At 37.2% G+C, this 7,572-nt stretch overlaps 1 protein-coding gene across 1 annotated transcript in view; it reads right to left on the bottom strand.

Annotated features, from left to right (window-relative positions):
- Positions 1-6,621: 6,621 nt before the first annotated feature.
- The window catches only part of CLVS2 (clavesin 2), a 59,555-nt gene continuing 58,604 nt past the window's right edge, over positions 6,622-7,572 (bottom strand). Inside the window, exon 5 of the mRNA XM_017829982.1 lies at positions 6,622-7,572. This exon is cut by the window's right edge and continues 7,416 nt beyond it. The gene's annotated coding sequence lies outside the window, so the exon portion shown is untranslated.

The raw sequence follows: 7,572 nt of genomic DNA, 5'->3' as shown, positions 1-7,572 counted from the left end.
ATCAGAAAGAAAAGGGAACCATTACATGCTGCAATAACACTTTGAGAATGGCATTATTTATCCTAATGCTTTAGTTCCTTGCTATTAGTGTCAGCTCTGGATCTTCATTTTTCCCTTCCTCTTATCTACCCCCCTCCCCATCTCCATTGGTGTGGTTATTTTTGCTTCAGTGATACATATCATGGTATTGAGAAATGGCTTGATTTTCACACGTGAAAATCAAAAATTAGAAAGTGCTTCTAACAACCATGTCAGAATTGTAAGATTTTGAGAAGAAAGATGAAAAGCCACCAACTTGTTTATTTAATATACGCCTCAAAACAAGATCTCTTCTGTCCTCAGGTGACACAGGATAAGGCAGAAGCTTTGGGATGGATGAAGAGGAAGGGGAAAAAAAGAATAAACCTTTGAATGGATGAATATGATTCTGAAGGGCTGGAGGCACATACTAATCAAATCGTGACCTTTCTGAAAGGCACTTACAGCAAACTAGAGAAGGTGATCCAAACAAAAAATAAAAAAGGAAATTTAGTTCATAAGAACAGTTTATGGATTTTGAAATTACACTTGCCTCATATTATAATAAAGTGTAAAAATCCCAAAGATTTTAACGAAATAAAACATCCAAATTGAAGCAGAAGTATTTTATGTCATTGCTTTGACTAACATATCATCAAAGGAAAAATTTTATCAAGATAAACATCTTTAAACTGTTTTAAAAATTTACTTGGAAAATGTAGAGACTGAAAAGTTTCAACTTTGCTATAAGCAAAATCTTCAGTAGGAAAGAGCTTCTTGGACAAATTCTAACCAATCTAACTCAGGAGAATAGGGAAAGATGGGAAAAATTCAAAGGCTGAAAACTGTCCCCTCCCACACAGCCTGACTCATCATGCAGATGCAGGAATCCAAATAGGGTGACATTAATCATCTGTGCCCTGGAATTGTGGACCTCAGTAGCTGTGGATGTCATGGAAGCAATAAGCTGAGGAATGCGTTGCATAAATTTATGGAGCAGGTGAAAGCACTGACTAAACTTTTCAGAAGGCTAGTCTTGCATTGTAAGGTGGGACTTAATGATGTGATTATTTTTCTAGTTCAGTAAATCAGGAAGTAAGTGACTTATTGTGTCGTCTTAGGGTCTTTCATCTTACTTGAGTGAATTTGTGAAAGGAACCAATATATATTTGCTATCTATGACTTATTTTGACAGAAGTCAAGCAATAAAGCACCTTTGATTTAAGAGCTTCTCTTCCATGAGAAATCGTGGTAGTTGGGCAAATCGGTTTACTCTGACACAGAACCAAACAGGACCTGAGAAAAAAATTTCCTTTAAAAAATGCAATGTTAATTGTTCAGTCTTATGATATCACTTTAACATTAATAATCAGAATAGTGGACTTGACTGAAAAAAAAAGAAATTAACCATTTTAGTTATATGTTATCAACAGTCAGAAAATCAATTTTAAAATCAAAGCCACTTCGAGGAGGAAAATCAAAGACAAGTTATTTTAATCAAAATGCTCTTGCAAATAATGACTGCAAACTTGAACATTAAAATCAATACCAGCAATGCTACAAGTGTCTGGTAGTTTTCCTCACAAAATAAAAAGTCCCTTTGGGAAATTCAGCTTAGAAAAGCTGACGGTTTTATTCTCTGCCTTCCCAAAATTAGTTCTCTGACAGCGCTGATACTTTTCTCCCTAGGGTACAGCAGTTTTGTTCAGTGAGGCTATGTGACAAAAATCCCAGGGAAACTAAAACCCATATAAAGCACCATTTATAAAGTATTTCCATATCTGAAATACAAACCAAGGAGCTGTGTCATAACTGGCCTCTATGGCCCCTCATTATTTAGTGACTTCAGCCAAACACAAACTTACTACTGGGATCTAAAACCCACCAATGTCTCTCTGTGAACAAGCAGTGGTGGAAGGCAACAGGCAGGTGACTCTTTGTTATGTGGCACCCAATCAACACTCAAGTTTCCCTGATAGCTTTTGTAATAGATAGATTCTTATCTGAACTTTAAAAATAAAATAAATAAGTTAATAAGTAAATAAGCAGCAGTCATCTTATTAGCGCTTTTTTATTTTTGCATGTGTGAAAATAAAGACGGTAAAACTATTTGCAGGGGAACATACTCAAGATAAACCACATTATTTTCATTTTATTGTCTCTGCAGAGATGTAAATTGCTGTCATCTTGGGCTTTAGGTTGCACTGATAAGGTGTTTCTAGAGAAGGGAAACTGGGCAGAAAATTGGAATCATTATGCATTTCTGAGATGTTTATATTTAATCATTACAAACAACCAATCTTTAAATAATAAACTGAGGGGGAATAGACAGTCAAAAATAAATGTCTGCAGCTAAAGGGTTATCTTTTGATTAATTACCTTGAAACAGAAAAAAGGACTCATCTCACCAACCTCAAAAAACCCCCAAAACCTCCCACAAAAACCACCTCAGCATCAATGAAATTAAGAAGACAGGAAACAGGAAATGAAGACTGTAGTAGATCCCCCTGTTTCCTTTCATAATGCAAGGACATTAGCAGAGAAATTTAAAGGCAATGAACTTGGGACACCTTAAAGAGGGAAGAAGCAATAGTAGTAGGTCACATTCCCATCTTTCCTGAAAACCTCTGCAAGATCCTCCACAAAAACATCAAGTGGTAGAGGATGTTACTCAAAGGAACTATGTCTTAAAGTCAATCTCAGTTAATGACTGAATTTTAATTTATCCACAGTACACTGCAGTTGCCTCTGTATTTTATTAAAGACTTATAATTAGGCAGTTTAATCATACTGAGATATGAGTAGAATAAATCTTAGAACGATAGAATTACCTGCATTGGAATGGACCTTAAAGATCATTAGTTCCAAGCCCACCTTCCACTAGACCAGGTTGCCCAGAGCCCCATCCAACCTGACCTTGAACACTTCCAGGGATGAGGCATCCATACCTGTTACAAGTGCCTCACCACCCTCACAGTAAAGGATTTCTTCCTTACATCTAACCTAAATCTCTCCTCTTTTAGTTTAAAACTGTTCCTCCTTGTCCTATCCCTATCTGCCTGTGTAAAAACTTGTATTCCTAGCAGATATATTCCTTTTCCCATCTTTAATTCTGGAGCTTGAACACCATCACAAACTAAAGTGACTGCAAATCATACCTCTTGAAGAGACTGTGTACCTGACAGATATCTTTGCAAGCATTTTTGCAAACACTCTTTGGTGCTGCATCTCTGTGTCATGATCAATTTCATCTATAATTTTTTTCAAAATACACTCTGGGTCAAATGGTTTTAATGACTCTATAATATAAACGTAAGAAGCTGTTATGGTTTAGCCTGTTTCTGCAGGGGTGCATCAACTTGATGCACCACATCGGCTAAGATCCATGGCTACATATTTTTTAAAAAGGAAAAGAAAGTCACGTGAATGAGAAATTAAATTAAGAAAGATAAGTTGTGGTGTGCCAGTTCCATGTTCCTTTCTTTTTTTTCTCTGCAAACAAGATGCTTTGTCTTTGTTATATGAGCACTAAAATGATCTAATAATAATAATGTAAAGCCTTAATAGAAAAACAAAAATCCAGTTGATAGTATAATGCAGAGTTGTATCTCATACTTTATTCTGAGCACTTTCAGATTTCAGGGTATTTTGTTTGTAGTAGGTTGATCTGAACTGTATGTGTGTGTATATGAAGTATATATGCAGGTATATGAAGTGTATATGCATTAAAGAAAAAGAAATAATTGTAAAGGTCTTGAATATGTTGTCATTTTCCTCTATTGTGGTTATTTAGAAACTAATTGAAAGCTTCATATTTCATATTCAAATTTTACGAATTTTTGGTTTATACATCAAAACCTAAAAAAATAGTACCATTAAGATCAGCATTCCAACTGCTGCTTCATCGGTGCTAACCTTTATTTAGTGGTTCCAGGAATAGGATACGGTTAAGATCAATCTGATTCTCTATTCATTGCTCATGAGGAAGAAATTACATGTCTGTTAAAAAAGGATGCATTTCCAGAGACTGAAATGAAAAATAATGCTATCAAATAATATTATTGTTTTCTTTAGCATTACCACTACCGGAAATAAAATTTAAACAATGATATTTCATTACTATTTTTTCATTAATATTTTTTTCTGTGAATTTGATAAGAGGCAAGGTGTCAGGGGAGGTTTAGGTTGGATATTACAAAAAGGTTCTTCGCCCAGAGGGTGGTTGGGCACTGGAACAGGCTCCCCAGGGAGCAGCACCAAGCCTGACAGAGTTCAAGAAGCATTTGGATGATACTCTCAGGCACATGATGTGACTCTTGGGCATGGTCCTGTGCAGGGCTAAGAGTTGGACTTGATAATCCTTGTGGGTCCCTTCCAACTCAGCATATTCTATGGTTCTGTGATTCTGTTAAATTTTTCACAAAAGACAAAAGTTGGAAAGTTATATATCTGAATAGAAGTGAATGATTGTGTAACAAAAAAAATCTCCATTTTGACCACTGTGACATATTTTTTCTACATAGGCACTTTCTTAATTGCTAATCTCCACGGTTTTCAACAGTTAACTGATGGATGATTGGAAGAAGATTTCTTGACAGTCTGGTAATCTATCCATAGGGGAACAGATGCTGTTGGTCAGGGTTCAGGTACTGCAAGGTTTTTGACTAGCCAACCATTTGTATGTCTAGAAGGCCAAGGGCTATTTCCCCCCACTACTCATGAGAATGAAACCAGCACTGCCAAGATGCAGGAAGGCAATGAGAAAAAATACTTTTTTGCTACTGGCCCAGAGCTTTCAGCTTTGTGAAAACTTATTATGTTTATATTGTGCTCCATAGACACTTAAGAGATTTATGTAAACACTGTCGGTACTATTGAAATTATTAGCACAGCTCCCAGTTTCACTATTCATTCCTGTATCCTTCACCATTACAGTGCTATTGTAGGCTGCAGCTTTGGTAGCATGATAGGTAGTTAATTCCAAAGACGAGCCTCCCACACTCCTGCCCGTCCTCCTGACCATGCCACTGCACCAATGGCAGTTACACTGACATTATTCTTTTGGCTGGAAGTCATGTATGAACTCCTGCCTGTACAGAAACACTGGTGCCTGGCAGCAAGGACTCGCTCTCTTCACCATCAGGGAGCAAAAAGCATTCCTCTGCCCACCTACTTTTATGGTACTGCATGTATAAACTGTCTGTATAGCCCTTGTGTACGTCCCTATTGCTTCCCAGTTCCCTCAGGACAAAGGCAGGTCTGGTACTCTTTCCCCCATCCTCCAGCCCAAAGCCTAGTCTCATCTGGTAGGAACTGAAGGTGCAGGAGTCACATGTGAACTGCAGGATGCTCCAGCCAGCTCCATATCAGGGCCAGGCAAGCTGAGCACGTCACAAGGTGCTGGCACATGTCAACACAGATGCGAGCTTTGAGGCCTCTGTCTTTTCCATGAAGAAAGCTGACATTAGTGAAAGGGGTCCAAGATGGGAGGTGGGGTGAGACAAGCAGTCATACACACATACACAGGCATGCACACGTGTACATACTGGGATCACACTGTTTTCAGGGAAAAGCAGCCTGGCAACATACAAATGGATAGTGGTTATAACTCAAATATTGTAGGGATCTCAAAGGGAGCAGAGAACTGTATTGACATCTATCTTTTTATAGCTGTAATGATGAAATGTACCCTTGTGCAGCAATGGCTTATATACTGTGTACAACAACAGAGCGCCTGGGAGATGAAGGACTAGATAAGATACCATTGATATTTTTTCAACATGTCGATTGGAAAATTTGTACTTCTTTGGAAACTATACCTTGCAGTGTTGGCCTTAGAAATGCATCTGCATATACCACTGAGATTATGTGTGAAACAGGAAGCTACTGCAGCTTAATCTGTGTAAACTAAAGTTATGTAAAATGTACAGAAGACGTAAATAAGTGTCCTTGTGTCTAAAGTAAAGCATACTACAAAAAGGACATTAAAGAAGCACATTAACACGACTATCATTTACTGGGTCTCTCCCTCCCATGAAAAAAACAAAATCTAGAACAAAATATGGTTATTCTGCAGATACCCCTTCAATGTCACATAGTCTGTTCTGTCCTACTCTGGTTATTCTCTCCTGAGAACAGAAATGTTTTCCTGAAGAAAGGGACATCTCTGTGCAGAGCTAATATCACTTCTCCCTTATGTGGCACCAAAAGAAAAGTCAATAAACATGAGATGATGCTAAGGAACACAGTAAAGAAGTAGTTAAGAGGTAGGAGATTAGGAAATATCTTTGAGGGGGAAATGAGCCTTTCTTGTGTTGCATATCTGCATGATCTTCATCTGAGAGATCACTTCCAAGAAGTGAAAGTTCACAACAGTACTGTAAATGTGAAATATGTTAGCTCTCTAAAACTTACTGCTGGGTGAAAAGAGACATTATTCAGGGTTACTAGACTTACATGCTGACATACCACTCAGTTATTTTTCTTTCAATGCCTTGATAAAAATCAAGTGCAGTTCATCAAAGTAAAATGTCTTCCATATATATATGAGCACAAGGAAGCCACACAAACACTCTCATGTACAAACACAAAAATATATATGTATTTTAATTTTCATTTGGTCATATTTTATTTAACAGGATGTCATTCTTCCTCAATAACCAATGATGATTTAAAGTAGTAGTACTCTCCAAAGCAGCCTATTGATCACAGAGAACTGATGATATTTAAATACACAATATAAAGAGTGACATGTTTCACAAAGTTGCTTTATCTTCAGATTTTAGGTTGGAACACAACAGACCAAAAGTAACCATTTCACTAGGTCCAAGAATAAAATTCAAACTGACAACAATTTGTGAAAAGAGAGTAGTTATTGAAACTTTACAGAGAAAGAACATGATTAATAAACTTGTCCTGGCTTTACAAATCTCAGACCCCCTGAGTCCTAACAGTACTAAACTGAGAAACAAACAAACGAATTTTATCCTGAGGATACAAGCATTGTTTGCAAACTACTCCTGTTATTTAGTTTTGAATTTTGATTTGGTGCTATAGTATTTTCCATAAGGCTCCAGAGCAGATTGTTGCATGCAAAACAAACAAACAAACCCAAAAAATTATTCAGTCATTACTTTTATGCAAGTACTACAGATCACAAGAGCCTTAAGGCACAGATTGCCAATTTAGCAATTTTAAATGTCGCCATGACTATCTATTAATCATTATTCTCATAACAGAGTTGTATTAATAGATTATGTGAGTGCTTTTGCACTTGCATGAGTGTAGAATCAACAGTTAGCATGATTTGTGCACAGCCTTCATTGGGACAGGCATACTTCTATAATCTGCTATTGCTTAAATTTTGGGGCAGTAGGATCTACCTGAAGAGTGACAACTAAAGTCCGGGGAAGGTAACATCTTACATCACAAGAGCTATCTCAGAGGACTGTCTATCTACACCTGTGCAGATCCCTAGCCAGACTCTTTATATTCCTCTATGATGAAATCGGCCTTTGCTCTCATTTTCCATTTCATGCTGTTACCAGAGATTTG

The sequence above is a fragment of the Lepidothrix coronata genome, unplaced genomic scaffold, assembly GCF_001604755.1.
Source record: "Lepidothrix coronata isolate B3197 unplaced genomic scaffold, Lepidothrix_coronata-1.0 Scaffold5, whole genome shotgun sequence".
Taxonomy (NCBI): Eukaryota; Metazoa; Chordata; class Aves; order Passeriformes; family Pipridae; genus Lepidothrix; species Lepidothrix coronata.
Note: the sequence above shows the minus strand (reverse complement) of the source record. Positions and strands in the feature narration are given on the sequence as shown.